At 42.3% G+C, this 27158-nt stretch overlaps 10 non-coding genes across 10 annotated transcripts; 8 read left to right on the forward strand and 2 right to left on the reverse strand.

The window, feature by feature from the left end:
* Positions 1–13965: 13965 nt before the first annotated feature.
* LOC135044171 (U1 spliceosomal RNA) lies at positions 13966–14129 on the reverse strand. Its single transcript, XR_010236891.1, has one exon. It is a non-coding gene; the product is annotated as a U1 spliceosomal RNA (small nuclear RNA).
* Positions 14130–14273: 144 nt separating this feature from the next.
* On the forward strand, positions 14274–14389 carry LOC135044142 (U5 spliceosomal RNA). Its single transcript, XR_010236863.1, has one exon. It is a non-coding gene; the product is annotated as a U5 spliceosomal RNA (small nuclear RNA).
* Positions 14390–14659: 270 nt separating this feature from the next.
* LOC135044147 (U5 spliceosomal RNA) lies at positions 14660–14775 on the forward strand. The gene has a single exon (XR_010236868.1). It is a non-coding gene; the product is annotated as a U5 spliceosomal RNA (small nuclear RNA).
* A 2437-nt stretch (positions 14776–17212) lies between these two features.
* LOC135044145 (U5 spliceosomal RNA) lies at positions 17213–17328 on the forward strand. The gene has a single exon (XR_010236866.1). It is a non-coding gene; the product is annotated as a U5 spliceosomal RNA (small nuclear RNA).
* A 275-nt stretch (positions 17329–17603) lies between these two features.
* Positions 17604–17719, forward strand: LOC135044146 (U5 spliceosomal RNA). The gene has a single exon (XR_010236867.1). It is a non-coding gene; the product is annotated as a U5 spliceosomal RNA (small nuclear RNA).
* Positions 17720–17994: 275 nt separating this feature from the next.
* On the forward strand, positions 17995–18107 carry LOC135044149 (U5 spliceosomal RNA). Its single transcript, XR_010236870.1, has one exon. It is a non-coding gene; the product is annotated as a U5 spliceosomal RNA (small nuclear RNA).
* Positions 18108–21945: 3838 nt separating this feature from the next.
* Positions 21946–22109, reverse strand: LOC135044182 (U1 spliceosomal RNA). Its single transcript, XR_010236901.1, has one exon. It is a non-coding gene; the product is annotated as a U1 spliceosomal RNA (small nuclear RNA).
* Positions 22110–22253: 144 nt separating this feature from the next.
* Positions 22254–22369, forward strand: LOC135044143 (U5 spliceosomal RNA). The gene has a single exon (XR_010236864.1). It is a non-coding gene; the product is annotated as a U5 spliceosomal RNA (small nuclear RNA).
* Positions 22370–22639: 270 nt separating this feature from the next.
* Positions 22640–22756, forward strand: LOC135044148 (U5 spliceosomal RNA). Its single transcript, XR_010236869.1, has one exon. It is a non-coding gene; the product is annotated as a U5 spliceosomal RNA (small nuclear RNA).
* Positions 22757–23042: 286 nt separating this feature from the next.
* On the forward strand, positions 23043–23158 carry LOC135044144 (U5 spliceosomal RNA). Its single transcript, XR_010236865.1, has one exon. It is a non-coding gene; the product is annotated as a U5 spliceosomal RNA (small nuclear RNA).
* Positions 23159–27158: the final 4000 nt, after the last annotated feature.

Below are 27158 nucleotides of genomic sequence, written 5' to 3' on the forward strand. Positions count from 1 at the left end.
TCCCAGTTTTGGATTACTTTAATTAACAAAAAAAAAATGCATATAGCAGAGGATAGTTTCAATCTGCCTACCTCTGGGTTATGGACCCAGCATGCTTCCATTACAGTACTCTGCTGCACATGTAAGTGCAAGAGATCCTGAAGCACTCACTCATCATGGGAAAGTACCAATGTGTTTCTTCATTGGTTGATGGAAGAAACATCTTACAAAAACTCTCCACATTATTGACTTTTTAAAATGTTTCTAGGAATCGTTCTAGATGAATGCTTATTAGCCTTTGTCAGTAAGTACTTTTGCAAAGTGTCACTGTGGCGCAATCAGTTAGTGTGTAAGGCTATTAACCAAAAAGTTGGTGGTTCAATCCCACCCAGGGACTTAATTGATCTTGTTATCAGATTTTGGTGATCTTTAAGTAGACAAGTCAAAATTTCAAACCCCCTGTTATGGTGTAGGGTACCTGGCCTTCTCTGATGTAATCAGAGTTAGATTTGATTCAGTGATTTTATAAAAACAGCTAGGAAGCACAATTTAGCAGTGGGTTGCAGAGAAAAAGAAATATGCTGGCAGAAAAATCCAATTGAGTGATTAAACAGCTCTTCATTTTCTGGCTTTATTTTTATGCTAACTAATTTGTTCTCTGAAAAGTGTCCACAAAGCCAAGTATCTGATTAACATATTTGTAGGGATGGTTTTTCACCTATTACTAAATTAAACTTGCTTCATTGGAAAGGCAGCAAGATGCATCCTCATTTCAATATCTACTGAAATAATACAGGTTGACACCAGGAAACATTAACGCCACTGCATCCTTGCTGCTTTCTCATGTGGAAGTCTGTTTAATGTGAAAACAAGGTGATATCTAATTAGCACACAGGTAAGGAATTAAGAACATCTTTATTTAAGGGTGAAGATGTTTCTCACAAAATCGTTGCCCCAATGCATCATTGAAATTCAAGCTGGAAAGATGATTTTAATATATCACTTGTACATTTTGTATTGCTCTTCTGGTGACAATGTAGTTTGTTTTTGTCAATTACCATTTTAATAATAGGGTAAAGAAAATTAAGTGGATTTTTGAAAGAAAACAATACTGTCAATATACTATTAAAACAAATTAAAATGGTAAAAGTTATTGTACTTTAAGTAAAAATAAAAGCTAAAATATCAATCCCAGTTTTGGATTACTTTAATGAACAAAAAAAAAAAATGCATATAGCAAAGGATAGTTTCAATCTGCCTACCTCTGGGTTATGGGCCCAGCATGCTTTCATTGCAGTACTCTGCTGCACATGTAAGTGCAAGAGATCCTGAAGCACTCACTCATCATGCGAAAGTACCAATGTGTTTCTTCATTGGTTGCTGGAAGAAACATCTTACAAAAACTCTCCAGATTATTGATTTTTTAAAGTTTTTCTAGGAAACGTTCTAGATGAATGCTTATTAGTCTTTGTCAGTATGTACTTTTTGCAAAGTGTCTCTGTGGCGCAATCGGTTAGTGTGTTCAGCTATTAATCAAAAGGTTGGTGGTTCAATCCCTCCCAGGGACATAATTGACCTTGTGATCAGATTTTGGTGATATTTAAGTAGACAAGTCAAAATTGCAAACCCCCTGTTATGGTGTAGGGTACCTGGCCTTCTCTGATGTAATCAGAGTTAGATTTGATTAAGTGATTTTATAAAAAAACAGCTAGGAAGCACAATTTAGCAGTGGGTTGCAGAGAAAAAGAATAATGCTGGCAGAAAAATCCAATTGAGTGATTAAACAGCTCTTCATTTTCTGGCTTTATTTTTATGATAACAAATTTGTTCTCTGAAAAGTGTCCACAAAGCCAAGTATCTGATTAACATCTTTGTAGGGATGGTTTTTCACCTATTACTAAATTAAACTTGCTTCATTGGAAAGGCAGCGAGATGCATCCTCATTTCAATATCTACGGAAATAATACAGGTTGACACCAGGAAACATTAACGCCACTGCATCTTTACTGTTTTCTCATGTGGAAGTCTGTTTAATGTGAAAACAAGGTGATATCTAATTAGCACACAGGTAAGGAATTAAGAAAATCTTTATTTAAGGGTGAAGATGTTTCTCACAAAATCGTTGCCCCAATGCATCATTGAAATTCAAGCTGGAAAGATGATTTTAATATATCACTTGTACATTTTGTATTGCTCTTCTGGTGACAATGTAGTTTGTTTTTGTCAATTACCATTTTAATAATCGGGTAAAGAAAATTAAGTGGATTTTTGAAAGAAATCAATACTGTCAATATACTATTAAAACAAATTAAAATGGTAAAAGTTATTGTACTTTAAGTAAAAATAAAAGAGCAAAAATATCAATCCCAGTTTTGGATTACGTTAATTAACAAAAAAAAATGCATATAGCAGAGGATAGTTTCAATCTGCCTACCTCTGGGTTATGGACCCAGCATGCTTCCATTACAGTACTCTGCTGCACATGTAAGTGCAAAAGATCCTGAAGCACTCACTCATCATGGGAAAGTACCAATGTGTTTCTTCATTGGTTGATGGAAGAAACATCTTACAAAAACTCTCCACATTATTGACTTTTTAAAATGTTTCTAGGAATCGTTCTAGATGAATGCTTATTAGCCTTTGTCAGTATGTACTTTTGCAAAGTGTCGCTGTGGCGCAATCAGTTAGTGTGTAAGGCTATTAACCAAAAGGTTGGTGGTTCAATCCCACCCAGGGACTTAATTGACCTTGTTATCAGATTTTGGTGATCTTTAAGTAGACAAGTCAAAATTTCAAACCCCCTGTTATGGTGTAGGGTACCTGGCCTTCTCTGATGTAGTTAGATTTGATTCAGTGATTTTATAAAAACAGCTAGGAAGCACAATTTAGCAGTGGGTTGCAGAGAAAAAGAAATATGCTGGCAGAAAAATCCAATTGAGTGATTAAACAGCTCTTCATTTTCTGGCTTTATTTTTATGCTAACTAATTTGTTCTCTGAAAAGTGTCCACAAAGCCAAGTATCTGATTAACATATTTGTAGGGATGGTTTTTCATCTATTACTAAATTAAACTTGCTTCATTGGAAAGGCAGCAAGATGCATCCTCATTTCAATATCTACTGAAATAATACAGGTTGACACCAGGAAACATTAACGCCACTGCATCCTTGCTGCTTTCTCATGTGGAAGTCTGTTTAATGTGAAAACAAGGTGATATCTAATTAGCACACAGGTAAGGAATTAAGAAAATCTTTATTTAAGGGTGAAGATGTTTCTCACGTAATAGTTGCCCCAATGCATCATTGAAATTCAAGCTGGAAAGATGATTTTAATGTATCACTTGTACATTTTGTATTGCTCTTCTGGTGACAATGTAGTTTGTTTTTGTCAATTACCATTTTAATAATCGGGTAAAGAAAATTAATTGGATTTTTGAAAGAAAACAATACTGTCAATATACTATTAAAACAAATTAAAATGGTAAAAGTTATTGTACTTTAAGTAAAAATAAAAGCTAAAATATCAATCCCAGTTTTGGATTACTTTAATGAACAAAAAAAAATGCATATAGCAAAGGATAGTTTCAATCTGCCTACCTCTGGGTTATGGGCCCAGCATGCTTCCATTGCAGTACTCTGCTGCACATGTAAGTGCAAGAGATCCTGAAGCACTCACTCATCATGCGAAAGTACCAATGTGTTTCTTCGTTGGTTGCTGGAAGAAACATCTTACAAAAACTCTCCAGATTATTGACTTTTTAAAGTTTTTTTAGGAAACGTTCTAGATGAATGCTTATTAGTCTTTGTCAGTATGTACTTTTTGCAAAGTGTCTCTGTGGCGCAATTGGTTAGTGTGTTCAGCTATTAATCAAAAAGTTGGTGGTTCAATCCCACCCAGGGACATAATTGACCTTGTGATCAGATTTTGGTGATATTTAAGTAGACAAGTCAAAATTGCAAACCCCCTCGTATGGTGTAGGGTACCTGGCCTTCTCTGATGTAATCAGAGTTAGATTTGATTAAGTGATTTTATAAAAAAAACAGCTAGGAAGCACAATTTAGCAGTGGGTTGCAGAGAAAAAGAAAAATGCTGGCAGAAAAATCCAATTGAGTGATTAAACAGCTCTTCATTTTCTGGCTTTATTTTTATGATAACAAATTTGTTCTCTGAAAAGTGTCCACAAAGCCAAGTATCTGATTAACATTTTTGTAGGGATGGTTTTTCACCTATTACTAAATTAAACTTGCTTCATTGGAAAGGCAGCAAGATGCATCCTCATTTCAATATCTACGGAAATAATACAGGTTGACACCAGGAAACATTAACGCCACTGCATCTTTGCTGTTTTCTCATGTGGAAGTCTGTTTAATGTGAAAACAAGGTGATATCTAATTAGCACACAGGTAAGGAATTAAGAAAATCTTTATTTAAGGGTGAAGATGTTTCTCACAAAATCGTTGCCCCAATGCATCATTGAAATTCAAGCTGGAAAGATGATTTTAATATATCACTTGTACATTTTGTATTGCTCTTCTGGTGACAATGTAGTTTGTTTTTGTCAATTACCATTTTAAAAATCGGGTAAAGAAAATTAATTGGATTTTTGAAAGAAAACAATACTGTCAATATACTATTAAAACAAATTAAAATGGTAAAAGTTATTGTACTTTAAGTAAAAATAAAAGCTAAAATATCAATCCCAGTTTTGGATTACTTTAATGAACAAAAAAAAAATGCATATAGCAAAGGATAGTTTCAATCTGCCTACCTCTGGGTTATGGGCCCAGCATGCTTCCAGTGCAGTACTCTGCTGCACATGTAAGTGCAAGAGATCCTGAAGCACTCACTCATCATGCGAAAGTACCAATGTGTTTCTTCATTGGTTGCTGGAAGAAACATCTTACAAAAACTCTCCAGATTATTGACTTTTTAAAGTTTTTCTAGGAAACGTTCTAGATGAATGCTTATTAGTCTTTGTCAGTATGTACTTTTTGCAAAGTGTCTCTGTGGCGCAATCGGTTAGTGTGTTCAGCTATTAATCAGAAGGTTGGTGGTTCAATCCCACCCAGGGACGTAATTGACCTTGTGATCAGATTTTGGTAATATTTAAGTAGACAAGTCAAAATTGCAAAACCCCTCTTATGTTGTAGGGTACCTGGCCTTCTCTGATGTAATCAGAGTTAGATTTGATTAAGTGATTTTATAAAAAAAACAGCTAGGAAGCACAATTTAGCAGTGGGTTGCAGAGAAAAAGAAAAATGCTGGCAGAAAAATCCAATTGAGTGATTAAACAGCTCTTCATTTTCTGGCTTTATTTTTATGATAACAAATTTGTTCTCTGAAAAGTGTCCACAAAGCCAAGTATCTGATTAACATCTTTGTAGGGATGGTTTTTCACCTATTACTAAATTAAACTTGCTTCATTGGAAAGGCAGCAAGATGCATCCTCATTTCAATATCTACGGAAATAATACAGGTTGACACCAGGAAACATTAACGCCACTGCATCTTTGCTGTTTTCTCATGTGGAAGTCTGTTTAATGTGAAAACAAAGTGATATCTAATTAGCACACAGGTAAGGAATTAAGAAAATCTTTATTTAAGGGTGAAGATGTTTCTCACAAAATCGTTGCCCCAATGCATCATTGAAATTCAAGCTGGAAAGATGATTTTAATATATCACTTGTACATTTTGTATTGCTCTTCTGGTGACAGTGTAGTTTGTTTTTGTCAATTACCATTTTAATAATCGGGTAAAGAAAAGTAATTGGATTTTTGAAAGAAAACAATACTTTCAATATACTATTAAAACAAATTAAAATGGTAAAAGTTATTGTACTTTAAGTAAAAATAAAAGAGCAAAAATATCAATCCCAGTTTTGGATTACTTTAATTAACAAAAAAAAAATGCATATAGCAGAGGATAGTTTCAATCTGCCTACCTCTGGGTTATGGACCCAGCATGCTTTCATAACAGTACTCTGCTGCACATGTAAGTGCAAGAGATCCTGAAGCACTCACTCATCATGGGAAAGTACCAATGTGTTTCTTCATTGGTTGATGGAAGAAACATCTTACAAAAACTCTCCAGATTATTGACTATTTAAAGTTTTTATAGGAAACGTTCTAGATGAATGCTTATTAGCCTTTGTCAGTATGTTCTTTTGCAAAGTGTCGCTGTGGCGCAATCAGTTAGTGTGTACAGCTATTAACCAAAAGGTTGGTGGTTCAATCCCACCCAGGGACATAATTGACCTTGTTATCAGATTTTGTTGATCTTTAAGTAGACAAGTCAAAATTTCGAAAACCCCTGTTATGGTGTAGGTACCTGGCCTTCTCTGATGTAATCAGAGTTAGATTTGATTCAGTGATTTTATAAAAACAGCTAGGAAGCACAATTTAGCAGTGGGTTGCAGAGAAAAAGAAATATGCTATCAAAAAAATCCAATTGAGTGATTAAACAGCTCTTCATTTTCTGGCTTTATTTTTATGCTAACAAATTTGTTCTCTGAAAAGTGTCCACAAAGCCAAGTCTCTGATTAACACCTTTGTAGGGATGGTTTTTCACCTATTACTAAATTAAACTTGCTTCATTGGAAAGGCAGCAAGATGCATCCTCATTTCAATATCTACTGAAATAATACAGGTTGACACCAGGAAACATTAACGCCACTGCATCCTTGCTGCTTTCTCATGTGGAAGTCTGTTTAATGTGAAAACAAGGTGATATCTAATTAGCACACAGGTAAGGAATTAAGAAAATCTTTATTTAAGGGTGAAGATGTTTCTCACAAAATCGTTGCCCCAATGCATCATTGAAATTCAAGCTGGAAAGATGATTTTAATATATCACTTGTACATTTTGTATTGCTCTTCTGGTGACAATGTAGTTTGTTTTTGTCAGTTACCATTTTAATAATCGGGTAAAGAAAATTAATTGGATTTTTGAAAGAAAACAATACTGTCAATATACTATTAAAACAAATTAAAATGGTAAAAGTTATTGTACTTTAAGTAAAAATAAAAGCTAAAATATCAATCCCAGTTTTGGATTACTTTAATGAACAAAAAAAAATGCATATAGCAGAGGATAGTTTCAATCTGCCTACCTCTGGGTTATGGACCCAGCATGCTTCCATTACAGTACTCTGCTGCACATGTAAGTGCAAGAGATCCTGAAGCACTCACTCATCATGGGAAAGTACCAATGTGTTTCTTCATTGGTTGATGGAAGAAACATCTTACAAAAACTCTCCACATTATTGACTTTTTAAAATGTTTCTATGAATCGTTCTAGATGAATGCTTATTAGCCTTTGTCAGTAAGTACTTTTGCAAAGTGTCGCTGTGGCGCAATCAGTTAGTGTGTAAGGCTATTAACCAAAAGGTTGGTGGTTTAATCCCACCCAGGGACTTAATTGACCTTGTTATCAGATTTTGGTGATCTTTAAGCAGACAAGTCAAAATTTCAAACCCCCTGTTATGGTGTAGGGTACCTGGCCTTCTCTGATGTAATCAGAGTTAGATTTGATTCAGTGATTTTATAAAAACAGCTAGGAAGCACAATTTAGCAGTGGGTTGCAGAGAAAAAGAAATATGCTGGCAGAAAAATCCAATTGAGTGATTAAACAGCTCTTCATTTTCTGGCTTTATTTTTATGCTAACTAATTTGTTCTCTGAAAAGTGTCCACAAAGCCAAGTATCTGATTAACATATTTGTAGGGATGGTTTTTCACCTATTACTAAATTAAACTTGCTTCATTGGAAAGGCAGCAAGATGCATCCTCATTTCAATATCTACTGAAATAATACAGGTTGACACCAGGAAACATTAACGCCACTGCATCCTTGCTGCTTTCTCATGTGGAAGTCTGTTTAATGTGAAAACAAGGTGATATCTAATTAGCACACAGGTAAGGAATTAAGAAAATCTTTATTTAAGGGTAAAGATGTTTCTCACAAAATCATTGCCCCAATGCATCATTGAAATTCAAGCTGGAAAGATGATTTTAATATATCACTTGTACATTTTGTATTGCTCTTCTGGTGACAATGTAGTTTGTTTTTGTCAATTACCATTTTAATAATAGGGTAAAGAAAATTAAGTGGATTTTTGAAAGAAAACAATACTGTCAATATACTATTAAAACAAATTAAAATGGTAAAAGTTATTGTACTTTAAGTAAAAATAAAAGCTAAAATATCAATCCCAGTTTTGGATTACTTTAATGAACAAAAAAAAAATGCATATAGCAAAGGATAGTTTCAATCTGCCTACCTCTGGGTTATGGGCCCAGCATGCTTCCATTGCAGTACTCTGCTGCACATGTAAGTGCAAGAGATCCTGAAGCACTCACTCATCATGCGAAAGTACCAATGTGTTTCTTCATTGGTTGCTGGAAGAAACATCTTACAAAAACTCTCCAGATTATTGACTTTTTAAAGTTTTTCTAGGAAACGTTCTAGATGAATGCTTATTAGTCTTTGTCAGTATATTCTTTTTGCAAAGTGTCTCTGTGGCGCAATCGGTTAGTGTGTTCAGCTATTAATCAAAAGGTTGGTGGTTCAATCCCACCCAGGGACGTAATTGACCTTGTGATCAGATTTTGGTGATATTTAAGTAGACAAGTCAAAATTTCAAAAACCCCTGTTATGGTGTAGGGTACCTGGCCTTCTCTGATGTAATCAGAGTTAGATTTGATTCAGTGATTTTATAAAAACAGCTAGGAAGCACAATTTAGCAGTGGTTTGCAGAGAAAAAGAAATATGCTGGCAAAAAAATCCAATTGAGTGATTAAACAGCTCTTCATTTTCTGGCTTTATTTTTATGCTAACAAATTTGTTCTCTGAAAAGTGTCCACAAAGCCAAGTATCTGATTAACATCTTTGTAGGGATGGTTTTTCACCTATTACTAAATTAAACTTGCTTCATTGGAAAGGCAGCAAGATGCATCCTCATTTCAATATCTACTGAAATAATACAGGTTGACACCAGGAAACATTAACGCCACTGCATCCTTGCTGCTTTCTCATGTGGAAGTCTGTTTAATGTGAAAACAAGGTGATATCTAATTAGCACACATGTAAGGAATTAAGAAAATCTTTATTTAAGGGTGAAGATGTTTCTCACAAAATCGTTGCCCCAATGCATCATTGAAATTCAAGCTGGAAAGATGATTTTAATATATCACTTGTACATTTTGTATTGCTCTTCTGGTGACAATGTAGTTTGTTTTTGTCAATTACCATTTTAATAATAGGGTAAAGAAAATTAAGTGGATTTTTGAAAGAAAACAATACTGTCAATATACTATTAAAACAAATTAAAATGGTAAAAGTTATTGTACTTTAAGTAAAAATAAAAGAGCAAAAATATCAATCCCAGTTTTGGATTACTTTAACAAAAAAAAATGCATATAGCAGAGGATAGTTTCAATCTGCCTACCTCTGGGTTATGGGCCCAGCATGCTTCCATTGCAGTACTCTGCTGCACATGTAAGTGCAAGAGATCCTGAAGCACTCACTCATCATGGGAAAGTACCAATGCGTTTCTTCATTGGTTGATGGAAGAAACATTTTACAAAATCTCTCCAGATTATTGACTTTTTAAAGTTTTCTAGGAATTGTTCTAGATGAATGCTTATTAGCCTTTGTCAGTATGTACTTTTGCAAAGTGTCTCTGTGGTGCAATCGGTTAGTGTGTTTGGTTATTAACCAAAGGGTTGGTGGTTCAATCCCACCCAGGGATGTTATTGACCTTGTCATCAGATTTTGGTGATCTTTAAGTAGACAAGTCAAAATTTCAAACCCCCTCTTATGGTGTAGGGTACCTGGCCTACTCTGATGTAATCAGAGTTAGATTTGATTAAGTGATTTTATCAAAAAACAGCTAGGAAGCACAATTTAGCAGTGGGTTGCAGAGAAAATGAAATATGCTGGCAGAAAAATCCAATTGAGTGATTAAACAGCTCTTCATTTTCTGGCTTTATTTTTATGCTAACTAATTTGTTCTCTGAAAAGTGTCCACAAAGCCAAGTATCTGATTAACATCTTTGTAGGGATGGTTTTTCACCTATTACTAAATTAAACTTGCTTCATTGGAAAGGCAGCAAGATGCATCCTCATTTCAATATCTACTGAAATAATACAGGTTGACACCAGGAAACATTAACGCCACTGCATCCTTGCCGATGATAACCTCAAGTTGGGTCATTCGGTGCTGCAGAGTCGTACGCACTCTTCCACCCGTTCAAGAGCTTTGGTATAACCCCATGGTTCTTAATGTGACCCCAGCATCCTCTAGGTCGTATGAGAAAATAGGATTTTAATACCTACCGGTAAATCCTTTTCTCTTAGTCTGTAGAGGATGCTGGGCACCCGTCCCAGTCCATACTGTGTCTGCAGTTATTACTTGTGGTTATACACATGTTGTGTTATGGTTCTGGTCAGCTTTTTGCTGCAATTGTTCATGCCGTTGGCTTGTGTTCTGTTGAATGCCACGTTCTGCGGCATGCTTAAGGTGTGAGCTGGTAAGATGCTCACCTTAGTTTAACAATAAATACTTTCCTCGAAATGTCCGTCTCCCTGGGCACAGTTCCTATAACTGGAGTCTGGAGGAGGGGCATAGAGGGAGGAGCCAGTTCACACCCTTTGATAGTCTTAAAGTGCCCATGTCTCTTGCGGATCCCGTCTATACCCCATGGTTCTTAATGTGACCCCAGCATCCTCTACGGACTAAGAGAAAAGGATGCCCTTGCGCACTATCCTGACTTCTCCTCCCGTCTGCTTACTTTGTGCCTTCCAACGCACAATGCGAACTACAGGTGGTGCTGCAGGGCCCACACCCTTTTACTTGCCTTACAGAACAGCTCTGGAGCTGTTACAGTGCCCAGCTGCTGCAAGAAATCAGCTTGAATGCTTCAGGGGATGGGGCATGGCCAACATGAGCCCCACACCAAAGGAGGGTGTGGGTGTTTAATGAGAACTAGGGGTCATCCAAGCACTGCAAAAGGCCGCCATGCCCTGCACGCCCCTTTTCTCTTTTCATATGCAGATGAGGGTTCCAGCCAACTTTGGCCCACTGCTTGGATAACATCACTGTATGCAAATCCGTCTGCTGCAGACCTTCCCCCAGGAATGCTTGTACTTGATGTTGCATATGGTTTGATATTTGATGGTGCTTCAGTATTAGGCAGCCTTCCGCCCTCCCATGTTCATCTGAAAAGATGTGGTCTCCCTGCAGTTGTTGTCCCCAGACGAGAGTTCCCTTGTGCTTCCTCAGTTGAATCTCCTTAACTTGACGGGGGAGGGGCTGCCCGAGCAGCCACCCTCCCCAGCCCTATCCCAACTCATACTTATTTTGCATATGAGATCTCTTGATCATGAAGATTGTTCTCACATGGTGAGGTTCATCCATTATATTTTAAAATAGGAAGGTACAAATTACATATTTGAATTGCATTTATGTGCTGGATTCAAATGTCCCCCCCCCCCCCCCCCTTCCATTCTCAATTGTGCCCGTCAGCAGCTATTCTAAGGTTGCTGCCAATGGGTGTGACACATTAATTTCTTCTGTGGGGTACACTGGACTCCACAAGGATTCACATTGGGGTGTAGAGTAGGATCTTGATCTGAGGCACCAACCGGCTCAAAGCTTTTGACTGTTCCCAAGATGCTCAGTGCATTCTCCTCTATAACCCCGCTTCCATGAACAGGGAGCTCAGTTTGTAGTTGGTGCCTTCAGTAGCAGGCCACTTAACAGGGGCCTGCCTCAGGCAGCCTATTCTTAGCTATAAATTTTGACAAGAAAAGAAGAACTTGTTTTATGAGAATCTACAAGGGCTGCAGCAGGCTAGGTCTAATAGACATCTTTACTGCAGCTTCATCACTCCCAGCGGCGCTGTATACTCCCATGCCCTGGTTGCTGGGTCACTGCAGCGGAGGCTCCGGTTTCATCCTAAGGTCAGTCACACACACACCACCCTTCCGGATCACGAGGCCGCTGATGAAGGGGAGCGTGGCCGTAGGGGGTGGACCGTGTGCGCACTGGCGTGGACACTGATTACTGGGCAGCCGCTCCACTAGCCACCAGGTACAGTTAAGGAGCACAGGTCTGGGGGTTTTTCTCCTATATTAACCCAATTTTGTACTGCCCGCAGCGCATTGTGATAGGTAATAGGGCCTGATTCAGGTTGGATTGCAATCACAATAAGCGATCCAACTGCAAAAATTGCTAAGAGCATACGCATGTGCCTGCATTTTCTGTGGCACCCCGCAGAGAATGCGATCGCCTCTGCCTGTCAATCGGGGCGGGGGGGGGGGATAGGTGGGTCAGCAACACTCCATTTCCAAGTCAGGGATGGAGCGGTGCGGGGGCAAGGCTTCAAAATGGGGTCTGCAACGGAGGAGACACAGGGGGCGTGGTCACAGCGGCTGTATGACATCACATTCAGCCGCTGTGATCACAAAAATGGTGGCGGCTTCCTGCGCGCACATACAGTCTGCACCAGCAGGAGGCTACATCATTTTTTATGATCACGCTGAACTGCAGTGCGACTGCAATTACAGCATGGTCAAGAAGGGAGGCGTCATGCTGGGTGGCCATGCCCTTTCACTGTGCAGGAGCCAGCACCGCTCACACACTAGTCCCCGGGTGCAGCCCCCAACCCCCGGGACACCCGGAGCAACAAAATGTAGATTCAGGCCACCAGGCCACGCCCCTACCTATGAAACCATGCCTCCTTTTTACCATTGCGCTGCTTATCTGCGCGCACTGCATTACAATCTCCCTCGCCACCTCTCTGGGTGTCACCAGTGATAGTGACACCTCTGCCATGCTTGTAGCAGCTGGTCCTAAGATCTACGCCTCAAGCCCTGAGTGTTTGCCCTTGTGACTTGTTGATCATCATAGCGAAGCAGATGCTTACAGAAAACTGCAGGGGCTTAGATTGAAAATAAAAAAATTGATAGGTATAAGGTAGAGAGGAGCGGGTTCGGTTCTCCGAGAACCGAATTCCCCACGAACTCCACGTTGTTTACACTGGTCCGAGGCAGGCTCGGTTGTTCCCGCCTGACTCGGAAAACCTGAAAAAGGGAAAATGTCATCATCCCGCTGTCGGATTCTCGCGAGATTCGGATTCCATATAAAGAGCTGCGCGTTGCCGCCATTTTTACTCGTGCAGTGAAGATAGAGCGGAATGGACGTGGCTATGTTCTCTCAGTGGAAATCTCAATATCAGTGCTCAGTATCAGTGGTTACTTATTGCTGCTCAGTAATACTAGTAGTGTGTCTCTCCTGCTCAGTGTCAGTTCTCAGTAGTATCCTCATCAGTGCTCAGTATCACTGCTCATTGTCTTGTGCTGCATTCTGGTGCTCAGCATACTACAGTACATTACTAATAGTCCAGTGCTGCATCTTGCTGCTCAGTGTCAGTTCTAGTATCCTCATCAGTGCTCACTATCACTGTTCATTGCATTTTGGTTTTCTGTATACTACAGTAACATAGTAATATAGTAACATATAGTAACATAGTTTTTGAGGTTGAATAGAGGCAAATTGCCCATCGTGTTCAACCTGTTTTAAGTTGTGATGATTCTACATACTTGCTGAATAATGTTTTATGACTAGTTAGCTACTATAACTCATGTTACCCCCGGATTAACCATGTTGATATTTTAAGTATTATAACCTTGGATAGCTTTTTCATTCAGAAATGTATCCATTCCTTTTTTAAATCCAATTACAGAGTCCACCATTACCACCTTCCCTGGCAGGGAATTCCACATCCTGATTGCCCTAACAGTGAAGATCATAGTATCTCACCTGGCAGGTAAGTAGGAGTTGGGCTAGAGCTGTGGAGGATTGCTGCTCGGGCACCCCCTGTCAAGTGAAGGAGATCCAACTGAGGCAGCACAAGGGAACTCTCGAAAGAAGAACAAGGCTAGAGGAAGATCTGAGACAAAGAAATCTGACTTTTACCAGAGCTGACCAGAGGAAAGCACAAACACAGTCCCCCACTACCACAAATAATGCAGTCGAGTTTCCCACATTTGGGGAAATCACAGGGGTCAGCATACCCAGAATGCAATGAATGAACCTCACCCTGGGAGAACAATCTTCATGACCATGGTATCTCCTATGCAAAATAAGTATGATTTGGGATAGGGCTGGGGAGTGCCGCTGCTCAGGCACATCTCTGTCAAGTAAAGGAGATTCAACTGAGGCAGCACAAGGGAACTCTCATCTGGGGACAACAACTGCAGGGAGAACACATATTTTCAGATGAAAATCTTGGTCATGCTCTGGTTTCTCTTCAGAACGAACAAATCTTTCGCCTTTTACTAAAGATTTCCGTGGAGAGGAGCAAAACTGAGTTTTACCTCAATTTTTGCATGCCCCATCTTTTTGGGGTTTCTTTTATCGGTTTAAAGATAGAATGAGTGTGCTTTAATGAAAGCTCATTTGCATAGAAATTACAGTAAATGTTTGTTTCTTTTCAAACAGAACTTTCTTGACCATGCTACTTGCTTGAAAGATCTGGGAGCACATGGAATACAGTACAAACCATGCTTATAGCAAGGAGAAGCCAGGTGAGAAATCTGCTTTCTTTCAAATTGGGCGCTCACTTTGATCTGAATGAGGACTGCTGGCATGGCACTCAGGCGACAGGTGGAATCTTGGTCATGCTCTGGTTTCTCTTCAGAACTAACAAATATTTCGCCTTTTATTAAAGATTTCCGTGGAGAGGAGCAAAACTGAGTTTTATCTCAATTTTTGCATGCCCCATATTATTGGGGTTTCTTTTATCAGTTTAAAGACAGAACGAGTGTGCTTTCTTGTTAGCTTTAATGTAAGTTTATTTGTATAACAATGACAGTAAATGTCTGTTTCTTTTCAAGCAGAACTTTCTTGACCATACTAATTGCTTGAAAGATCTGGGAGCACATGGAAAAGAGTACAAACCATGCTTATAGCAAGGGGAAGCCTGGTGAGAAATCTGCTTTCTTTCTTTCAAATTGGGTGCTCACTTTGAGCTGAATGAGGACTGCTGGCATCAGGGCCGGCTCTAGGCATGTTCGAATAGAGCGGCCGCGCAGGGCGCCACCCTTAATGGGCGCCACGCGCTGGCGCCGCCATATTCGATGCTGGAGCCGGCCCTGTGTGTGTGCTGCTGCAGCATTTGGCGGTCGCGCTGTGTATGCGCGCTGCGCGGCGCCGGTATCTAACGTCAGACGCCGGCGCCGCGCATAGCCCGCCTGCACAAGTGGCCGCCCACCCGCCCGCCAGCCCGGACCCAGGCTCAGGCTCACTCGCCCGGCCTCCCGCCCGCCCGCCAGCGCTCCCACACAGGCGGACAGCAGTACTCCTCCCCAGCGCCGCAGGTATTTTTTTTTTTGGGGGGGGGGGGGAGATCCGCACTGTGGGGGCATTTCTGGCACACAGGGGGCATTTTTGGTTATGTGGGGGCATTTCTGGCACTGTGGGGGCATTTCTGGCTCTGTGGGGGGCATTTCTGGCACTGTGGGGGCATTTCTGGCACTGTGGGGGCATTGCATATCTGGCTCTGTGGGGGCATATTTGGCACTGTGGGGACATATCTGGCCCTGTGGGGGCATATCAGGCACTGTGGGGACATTTCTGGCACTGTGGGGGCATTTCTGGCACTGTGTGGGCATTTCTGGCACTGTGGGGGCATTTCTGGCACTGTGGGGGCATTTATCTGGCTCTGTGGGGGCATTTATCTGGCTCTGTGGGGGCATTTATCTGGCACTGTGGGGGCATTTCTGGCACTGTGGGGGCATTTCTGGCACTGTGGGGACATATCAGGCACTGTGGGGGCATATCTGGCACTGTGGGGGCATATCTGGCACTGTGGGGGCATTTCTGGCACTGTGGGGGCATTTCTGGCACTGTGGGGGCATTTCTGGCACTGTGGGGGCATTTATCTGGCACTGTGGGGGCATTTATCTGGCACTGGGGGCATTTATCTGGCACTGTGGGGGCATTTCTGGCACCGTGGGGGCATATCTGGCACTGTGGGGGCATATCTGGCACTGTGGGGACATATCTGGCACTGTGGGGGCATTTATCTGGCTCTGTGGGGGCATTTATGTATCAGGCACCGTGGGGGCATTTATGTATCAGGCACCGTGGGGGCATTTATGTATCATGCACCGTGGGGGCATTTATGTATCATGCACCGTGGGGGCATTTATGTATCAGGCACCGTGGGGACATTTATGTATCTGGCACCGTGGGGGCATTTATGTATCTGGCACCGTGGGGGCATTTATGTATCTGGCACCGTGGGGGCATTTATGTATCAGGCACCGTGGGGGCATTTATGTATCTGGCACCGTGGGGGCATTTATGTATCTGGCACCGTGGGGGCATTTATGTATCTGGCACCGTGGGGGCATTTCTTGCACTGTGGGGGCATTTCTTGCACTGTGGGGACATTTCTTGCACTGTGGGGGCATATCTTGCACTGTGAGGGCATTAATGTATGTGGCACTGTGGGGGCATATCTGCGCTGTGGGGGCATTTATCCATCTGGAACTGTGTGGCCATTTATGTAGCTGGCACTGCTGGGGGGCATGTCACGTGTAGCTGGCACTGCTGGGGGGCATGTCATGTGTAGCTGGCACTGCTGGGGGGCATATCATGTAGTGTTCCCGCTAGGCGTCTGTGGCTGGGCAGTGTGTCTCAGTGCTCTACCTGGCGCAATGTGTCTAACGTGCTCTTATAGGAGGTTCTACCTGGTGCAATGTGTATTAGCTGCACTACTGTGTGGTGTAATGTGAATTGCCACTATAATGTGGCTACGCACCTTCCCCACGAAGTAACTCCCCTAAATTTTTGCTGCGCGCCTTCGGCGCGCACTGTCCATGCTTTAGCGTGTGGAAATGGGAACAACAAGCATTACAGTATGTACATCATTTTGCCCACCTAACTTAAAAATGTGCCCTCCCTGTGATCAGCAACCTGCCCTAAAAAGTGAACACTAGCACGTGTAGCTGGCACTGCTGGAGGGCATGTCATGTGTAGCTGGCACTGCTGGGGGACGAGACCACGCCCACTTTTTCAAGAGGCCACGCCCACTTTTCCAAGGGCGCGCGCGCCTTCGGCGCGCGCATGGGGGGGGGGCACTTTTACATTTTCTCGCTCAGGGTGCTAGTAGGCCTGGAGCCGGCCCTGGCTGGCATGGCACTCAGGCGACAGGTGGAATCTTGGTCATGCTCTGGTTTCTCTTCAGAACGAACAAATCTTTCGCCTTTTACTAAAGATTTCCGTGGAGAGGAGCAAAACTGAGTTTTATCTCAAATTTTGCATGCCCCATCTTATTGGGGTTTTATTTTATCGGTTTAAAGATAGAACGAGTGTGCTTTAATGTAAGCTCATTTGCATAGAAATGACAGTAAATGTTTGTTTCTTTTCAAACAGAACTTTCTTGACTATACTAATTGCTTGAAAGATCTGGGAACACATGGAAAAAAATACAAACCATGTTTATAGCTAGGGGAAGCCTGGTGAGAAATCTGCTTTCTTTCTTTCAAATTGGGTGCTCACTTTGAGCTGAATAAGAACTGCTGGCATGGCACTCAGGCGACAGGTGGAATCTTGGTCATGCTCTGGTTTCTCTTCAGAACGAACAAATCTTTCGCCTTTTACTAAAGATTTCCGTGGAGAGGAGCAAAACTGAGTTTTATCTCATTTTTTCCTTGCCCCATCTTATTGGGGTTTTATTTTATCTGTTTAAAGATAGAACGAGTGTGCTTTAATGTAAGCTCATTTGCATAGAAATTACAGTAAATGTTTGTTTCTTTTCAAACAGAACTTTCTTGACCACACTAATTGCTTGAAAGATCTGGGAGCACATGGAAAAGAGTACAAACCATGTTTATAGCAAGGGTAAGCCTGGTGAGAAATCTGCTTTCTTTCATTCAAATTGGGTGCTCACTTTCAGCTGAATGAGAACTGCTGGCATGGCACTCAGGCGACAGGTGGAATCTTGGTCATGCTCTGGTTTCTCTTCAGAACTAACAAATATTTCGCCTTTTATTAAAGATTTCCGTGGAGAGGAGCAAAACTGAGTTTTATCTCAATTTTTGCATGCCCCATATCATACCTCCCAACTGTCCCGATTTTCGCGGGACAGTCCCGTTTTTTGGGGACTGTCCCGCTGTCCCACCTGCGGGCCGCAGTGTCCCGCGGTGGGGAGGACAGTTGGGAGGCTCTGTCTGTCGCTGCCCTGCTTAGCAGAGCAGCGGTGAATAGACGCTGTGCGCATGCGCACAGCGTCTATTCACTGAAGTCAGAGGGAGAGGTGGCATGCCAGCGGCTCACAGAGCGCTGGGCATGCCCCCTCAGTGCCGAAAACGGGGGCGTGACTCGCGATCGCGGGTCCTCCCGCGAAGTCACACCCCCTTTTACTTAGGCCACGCTGCAATTGTTCATGCCGTTGGCTTGTGTTCTGTTGAATGCCACGTTCTGCGGCATGCTTAAGGTGTGAGCTGGTAAGATGCTCACCTTAGTTTAACAATAAATCCTTTCCTCGAAATGTCCGTCTCCCTGGGCACAGTTCCTATAACTGGAGTCTGGAGGAGGGGCATAGAGGGAGGAGCCAGTTCACACCCTTTGATAGTCTTAAAGTGCCCATGTCTCTTGCGGATCCCGTCTATACCCCATGGTTCTTAATGTGACCCCAGCATCCTCTACGGACTAAGAGAAAAGGATGCCCTTGCGCACTATCCTGACTTCTCCTCCCGTCTGCTTACTTTGTGCCTTCCAACGCACAATGCGAACTACAGGTGGTGCTGCAGGGCCCACACCCTTTTACTTGCCTTACAGAACAGCTCTGGAGCTGTTACAGTGCCCAGCTGCTGCAAGAAATCAGCTTGAATGCTTCAGGGGATGGGGCATGGCCAACATGAGCCCCACACCAAAGGAGGGTGGGGGTGTTTAATGAGAACTAGGGGTCATCCAAGCACTGCAAAAGGCCGCCATGCCCTGCACGCCCCTTTTCTCTTTTCATATGCAGATGAGGGTTCCAGCCAACTTTGGCCCACTGCTTGGATAACATCACTGTATGCAAATCCGTCTGCTGCAGACCTTCCCCCAGGAATGCTTGTACTAGATGTTGCATATGGTTTGATATTTGATGGTGCTTCAGTATTAGGCAGCCTTCCGCCCTCCCATGTTCATCTGAAAAGATGTGGTCTCCCTGCAGTTGTTGTCCCCAGACGAGAGTTCCCTTGTGCTTCCTCAGTTGAATCTCCTTAACTTGACGGGGGAGGGGCTGCCAGAGCAGACACCCTCCCCAGCCCTATCCCAACTCATACTTATTTTGCATATGAGATTTCTTGATCATGAAGATTGTTCTCACAGGGTGAGGTTCATCCATTATATTTTAAAATAGGAAGGTACAAATTACATATTTGAATTGCATTTATGTGCTGGATTCAAATGTCCCCCCCCCCCTTCCATTCTCAATTGTGCCCGTCAGCAGCTATTCTAAGGTTGCTGCCAATGGGTGTGACACATTAATTTCTTCTGTGGGGTACACTGGACTCCACAAGGATTCACATTGGGGTGTAGAGTAGGATCTTGATCTGAGGCACCAACCGGCTCAAAGCTTTTGACTGTTCCCAAGATGCTCAGTGCATTCTCCTCTATAACCCCGCTTCCATGAACAGGGAGCTCAGTTTGTAGTTGGTGCCTTCAGTAGCAGGCCACTTAACAGGGGCCTGCCTCAGGCAGCCTATTCTTAGCTATAAATTTTGACAAGAAAAGAAGAACTTGTTTTATGAGAATCTACAAGGGCTGCAGCAGGCTAGGTCTAATAGACATCTTTACTGCAGCTTCATCACTCCCAGCGACGCTGTATACTCCCGTGCCCTGGTTGCTGGGTCACTGCAGCGGAGGCTCCGGTTTCATCCTAAGGTCAGTCACACACACACCACCCTTCCGGATCACGAGGCCGCTGTTGAAGGGGAGCGTGGCCGTAGGGGGTGGACCGTGTGCGCACTGGCGTGGACACTGATTACTGGGCAGCCGCTCCACTAGCCACCAGGTACAGTTAAGGAGCACAGGTCTGGGGGTTTTTCTCCTATATTAACCCAATTTTGTACTGCCCGCAGCGCATTGTGATAGGTAATAGGGCCTGATTCAGGTTGGATTGCAATCACAATAAGCGATCCAACTGCAAAAATTGCTAAGAGCATACGCATGTGCCTGCATTTTCTGCGGCACCCCGCAGAGAATGCGATCGCCTCTGCCTGTCAATCGGGGCGGGGGGGGGGGGATAGGTGGGTCAGCAACACTCCATTTCCAAGTGAGGGATGGAGCGGTGCGGGTGCAAGGCTTCAAAATGGGGTCTGCAATGGAGGAGACACAGGGGGCGTGGTCACAGCGGCTGTATGACATCACATTCAGCCGCTGTGATCACAAAAATGGTGGCGGCTTCCTGCGCGCACATACAGTCTGCACCAGCAGGAGGCTACACCATTTTTTATGATCACGCTGAACTGCAGTGCGACTGCAATTACAGCATGGTCAAGAAGGGAGGCGTCATGCTGGGTGGCCATGCCTTTTCACTGTGCAGGAGCCAGCACCGCTCACACACTAGTCCCCGGGTGCAGTCCCCAACCCCCGGGACACCCGGAGCAACAAAATGTAGATTCAGGCCACCAGGCCACGTCCCTACCTATGAAACCATGCCTCCTTTTTACCATTGCGCTGCTTATCTGCGCGCACTGCATTACAATCTCCCTCGCCACCTCTCTGGGTGTCACCAGTAATAGTGACACCTCTGCCATGCTTGTAGCAGCTGGTCCTAAGATCTACGCCTCAAGCCCTGAGTGTTTGCCCTTGTGACTTGTTGATCATCATAGCGAAGCAGATGCTTACAGAAAACTGCAGGGGCTTAGATTGAAAATAAAAAAATTGATGGGTATAAGGTAGAGAGGAGCGGGTTCGGTTCTCCGAGAACCGAATTCCCCACGAACTCCACGTGGTTTACACTGGTCCGAGGCAGGCTCGGTTGTTCCCGCCTGACTCGGAAAACCTGAACAAGGGAAAATGTCATCATCCCGCTGTCGGATTCTCGCGAGATTCGGATTCCATATAAAGAGCTGCGCGTTGCCGCCATTTTTACTCGTGCATTGAAGAGAGAGCGGAATGGACGTGGCTATGTTCTCTCAGTGGAAATCTCAATAGCAGTGCTCAGTATCAGTGGTTACTTATTGCTGCTCAGTAATACTAGTAGTGTGTCTCTCCTGCTCAGTGTCAGTTCTCAGTAGTATCCTCATCAGTGCTCAGATCACTGCTCATTGTCTTGTGCTGCATTGTGGTGCTCAGCATACTACAGTACATTACTAATAGTCCAGTGCTGCATCTTGCTGCTCAGTGTCAGTTCTAGTATCCTCATCAGTGCTCACTATCACTGTTCATTGAATTTTGGTTTTCTGTATACTACAGTAACATAGTAATATAGTAACATATAGTAACATAGTTTTTGAGGTTGAATAGAGGCAAATTGCCCATCGTGTTCAACCTGTTTTAAGTTGTGATGATTCTACATACTTGCTGAATAATGTTTTATGACTAGTTAGCTACTATAACTCATGTTACCCCCGGATTAACCATGTTGATATTTTAAGTATTATAACCTTGGATAGCTTTTTCATTCAGAAATGTATCCATTCCTTTTTTAAATCCAATTACAGAGTCCGCCATTACCACCTTCCCTGGCAGGGAATTCCACATCCTGATTGCCCTAACAGTGAAGATCATAGTATCTCACCTGGCAGGTAAGTAGGAGTTGGGCTAGAGCTGTGGAGGATTGCTGCTCGGGCACCCCCTGTCAAGTGAAGGAGATCCAACTGAGGCAGCACAAGGAACTCTCGAAAGAAGAACAAGGCTAGAGGAAGATCTGAGACAAAGAAATCTGACTTTTACCAGAGCTGACCAGAGGAAAGCACAAACACAGTCCCCCACTACCACAAATAATGCAGTCGAGTTTCCCACATTTGGGGAAATCACAGGGGTCAGCATACCCAGAATGCAATGAATGAACCTCACCCTGGGAGAACAATCTTCATGACCATGGTATCTCCTATGCAAAATAAGTATGATTTGGGATAGGGCTGGGGAGGGCCGCTGCTCAGGCACATCTCTGTCAAGTAAAGGAGATTCAACTGAGGCAGCACAAGGGAACTCTCATCTGGGGACAACAACTGCAGGGAGAACACATATTTTCAGATGAAAATCTTGGTCATGCTCTGGTTTCTCTTCAGAACGAACAAATCTTTCGCCTTTTACTAAAGATTTCCGTGGAGAGGAGCAAAACTGAGTTTTACCTCAATTTTTGCATGCCCCATCTTTTTGGGGTTTCTTTTATCGGTTTAAAGATAGAATGAGTGTGCTTTAATGAAAGCTCATTTGCATAGAAATTACAGTAAATGTTTGTTTCTTTTCAAACAGAACTTTCTTGACCATGCTACTTGCTTGAAAGATCTGGGAGCACATGGAATACAGTACAAACCATGCTTATAGCAAGGAGAAGCCAGGTGAGAAATCTGCTTTCTTTCAAATTGGGCGCTCACTTTGATCTGAATGAGGACTGCTGGCATGGCACTCAGGCGACAGGTGGAATCTTGGTCATGCTCTGGTTTCTCTTCAGAATGAACAAATCTTTCGCCTTTTATTAAAGATTATCCGTGGAGAGGAGCAAAACTGAGTTTTATCTCAATTTTTGCATGCCCCATATTATTGGGGTTTCTTTTATCAGTTTAAAGACAGAACGAGTGAGCTTTCTTGTTGGCTTTAATGTAAGTTTATTTGTATAACAATGACAGTAAATGTCTGTTTCTTTTCAAGCAGAACTTTCTTGACCATACTAATTGCTTGAAAGATCTGGGAGCACATGGAAAAGAGTACAAACCATGCTTATAGCAAGGGGAAGCCTGGTGAGAAATCTGCTTTCTTTCTTTCATATTGGGTGCTCACTTTGAGCTGAATGAGGACTGCTGGCATGGCACTCAGGCGACAGGTGGAATCTTGGTCATGCTCTGGTTTCTCTTCAGAACGAACAAATCTTTCGCCTTTTACTAAAGATTTCCGTGGAGAGGAGCAAAACTGAGTTTTATCTAAATTTTTGCATGCCCCATATTATTGGGGTTTCTTTTATCTGTTTAAAGACAGAACGAGTGTGCTTTCTTGTTAGCTTTAATGTAAGTTGCCATAGATGCAGTGAAACACGCGTGTAGGGCACGGCGTGTCCTCGTGTATTTGACTCATGTGAAATGTTATAAAACAAAAATATATGATTATGATGTTAGCTGTTAGTCTCCACTAATAGGGAATAGAAGCTGAGCTATAAGAAAGGAATACACTAGATATGATGTCACTTAGCAATTACAATGTCTAAAGTGCATACAGATAGCTACTAATAACTCTTGATAAGAAAGTATATCAGTGTGGGTATATTTATATGATGGGATATTGGGACTAGTGAATATATATCACTCCTGCTGTCCAGATTGGCAATAACCAGACAATTATGATAAGAGTAGAGATGTCACATGGGCTGCTATAGATATTAATTTAATGCTGTATGTGTCATTTGTTACAAATGGATACATTTTCTATGAGTCAGCCTAGCAGCTGCATGTTCTAACAGAACACTATCCTCACACAGAATCTGCTAACCTTGAGATAACTAAATGACAGTGTGTAACAGTCTCTTTACTATAAGACTGTTACAAAGTAATATATATATTTGAAGTCAGTCTAGCAGCTGTGTGTTCCAGCAGTTTATAAGACAAAGAAAATCTCCTATTGTGGAATCTAGACACATGGGACTGCTGGCCTGTGTCATACTATTTCTATGTAATACCAGTAACATGTATATAACTGTTACATAATTGTTACAAATGGATAAATCTTTGAGTCAGCCTAGCAGCTGCATGTCCTAACAGGACACCATAAATCCTTTACAGTGTAACAAATTGATTGGTAACACTTAAAGGCTGGAGAGCAGTTATATGCCTTACTAGCATACTCAATATACCACATTATTACACCAGTTACCACGATTATTGACAGCGCATTTGATATATTATATTACCCTCACACTGAGTCTGTTTACCTTTAGATAACTAAGTGACCGAATATGTAACAGTTTCTCTATCATAAGACTGTTACAAAGTGAGATAGATATATTTGGAAGTCAGTCAAACAGCTGTGTGTTTCAGCGGTTTATAAGAAAATTCCTCATTGTGGAATCTGGACCACTAAGGGTTATTATATATATATAGCACATGGAATTGCCACATCTCCCTATATGATAATTTCATTACACTGTAACATAATAAGAATTAACTCTTTAACAGTGTAAATAGAGAGTAATGAATCTCTGACACATGGAATATATTATTTCTTAGATGAATTGGATAAACCATTATGACAGACACTTTGCTTCCTAATAAGAATTGAGGTGGCTATACCTCTAAGGAAAGCATTATTGCCTACGCCTAGATCAGATTAAATAAGATCTGGCTGAATATATGAAGGAAGGTTGCTATTTATATGAGAATTGGAATTGCTATATTCCTTAAGGCAACCCCACCGATTGATATATGTTGTCAATTAAGTATATCTGAACGGCTATATCTGGACCAGATTTAATAAGATCTGGCTGATTATATGAAGGAGGGCTGCTATTTATATTGGAATTGCCATATTCCTTAAGGCAACCGCACCTGTTGGTATATCTCGCCAATTAACTATATCTAAACAGCTAAATTAAAGCTATTCATCATTTTTTTAGTTTGGATATTAATAAATATGATCTTTCCATGATGCATAGAGATTTCCCTATCAAGTGATTCCTTATCCGATATAGAAAGCTATCCCCCTATGGTATTGAATTTAGGAATATAGTCTTAGGGGACACAGAGAAATAAGTGATCCCCATCTACCTAAGCACCCCACAAATTGGAGGTTAGCTTACCGGTTATACTCAATCACCCCCACAAATTCGCCAATGGGGATGGCTTCCCGGGAGGTAACCCCTATTGAGTGAAGGGAGTATATAGGATACGACCCAGTGGTACCTGACGACATAGATACTAACAGCTATTTAATAACATTACGCTAGAAAGTGATTATTAGCAACATATATATCTATATAAACAACCCCGCCAGGGTTGTGCCTTCAAAAATAATCACACACGGACACGCTTTTTAAACCTTTTTTTCACATCTCTTTATTCTTCTTATGCACATGTATGTTAGTTCTGTGATTTTAACCTTTATGTTTCACTGCAGTTTGGGATAATAATATTAATATTTATCCAATTTTAATACATACTTAATAAAGGTTATATTTTATGATTCATTCATTCTGTCCAGTGCGTCAACAGTGCAGATTTCTTCTTGTTTTTTCTCCCAAATTCTATAACAATGACAGTAAATGTTGTTACTTTTCAAACAGAACTTTCTTGACCATGCTACTTGCTTGAAAGATCTGGGAGCACATGGAAAACAGTACAAACCATGCAGTATCACAAGAGCCTTTATTTGATCTTTCATGAAGATAGAGCAGAATTGAGGACACGTCAACAATTTCTGCCGAAGGTGGTTCATCTTTCCACATGGTGCCTTTGGCCACTGACACCTTCGTTGAGTCAAAGTCTCTGGCTGTGGTCAGAACTTTGAAAATTTATGTCACCAGAACGGTTCAGATTAGGAAAACAGAGGCTCTGTTTGTCCTGTATGCTCCCAACAGGATTGGGTGTCCTGCTTCCATGTAGACCATTATGCGCTGGATCTGTGGTAAGATTCAGCATGCTCATTCCACGGCAGGATTGCCGTTACTGAAATAGGTGAAGACCCATTCTACTAGAAAGGTGGGTTCATCCTGGGCAGCTGGTCGGGGAGTCTCGGCATTGCAATTTTGCCGAGCAGCTATTTAGTAAACACTTTTGCTAAGTTTTACAAGTTTGATACCTTGGCTGATGATAACCTCAAGTTGGGTCATTCGGTGCTGCAGAGTCGTACGCACTCTCCCACCCGTTCAAGAGCTTTGGTATAACCCCATGGTTCTTAATGTGACCCCAGCATCCTCTAGGTCGTATGAGAAAATAGGATTTTAATACCTACCGGTAAATCCTTTTCTCTTAGTCCGTAGAGGATGCTGGGCACCCGTCCCAGTCCATACTGTGTCTGCAGTTATTACTTGTGGTTATACACATGTTGTGTTATGGTTCTGGTCAGCTTTTTGCTGCAATTGTTCATGCCGTTGGCTTGTGTTCTGTTGAATGCCACGTTCTGCGGCATGCTTAAGGTGTGAGCTGGTAAGATGCTCACCTTAGTTTAACAATAAATCCTTTCCTCGAAATGTCCGTCTCCCTGGGCTCAGTTCCTATAACTGGAGTCTGGAGGAGGGGCATAGAGGGAGGAGCCAGTTCACACCCTTTGAAAGTCTTAAAGTGCCCATGTCTCTTGCGGATCCCGTCTATACCCCATGGTTCTTAATGTGACCCCAGCATCCTCTACGGACTAAGAGAAAAGGATGCCCTTGCGCACTATCCTGACTTCTCCTCCCGTCTGCTTACTTTGTGCCTTCCAACGCACAATGCGAACTACAGGTGGTGCTGCAGGGCCCACACCCTTTTACTTGCCTTACAGAACAGCTCTGGAGCTGTTACAGTGCCCAGCTGCTGCAAGAAATCAGCTTGAATGCTTCAGGGGATGGGGCATGGCCAACATGAGCCCCACACCAAAGGAGGGTGGGGGTGTTTAATGCGAACTAGGGGTCATCCAAGCACCGCAAAAGGCCGCCATGCCCTGCATGCCCCTTTTCTCTTTTCATATGCAGATGAGGGTTCCAGCCAACTTTGGTCCACTGCTTGGATGACATCACCGTATGCAAATCCGTCTTCTGCAGACCTTCCCCCTGGAATGCTTGTACTAGTTGTTGCATATGGTTTGATATTTGATGGTGCTTCAATATTAGGCAGCCTTCCACCCTCCCATGTTCATCTGAACAGATGTGGTCTCCCTGCAGTTGTTGTCCCCAGACGAGAGTTCCCTTGTGCGTCCTCAGTTGAATCTCCTTAACTTGACGGGGGAGGGGCTGCCCGAGCAGCCACCCTCCCCAGCCCTATCCCAACTCAT

The sequence above is a fragment of the Pseudophryne corroboree genome, unplaced genomic scaffold (genome assembly GCF_028390025.1).
Source record: "Pseudophryne corroboree isolate aPseCor3 unplaced genomic scaffold, aPseCor3.hap2 scaffold_893, whole genome shotgun sequence".
NCBI classification, from domain to species: domain Eukaryota; kingdom Metazoa; phylum Chordata; class Amphibia; order Anura; family Myobatrachidae; genus Pseudophryne; species Pseudophryne corroboree.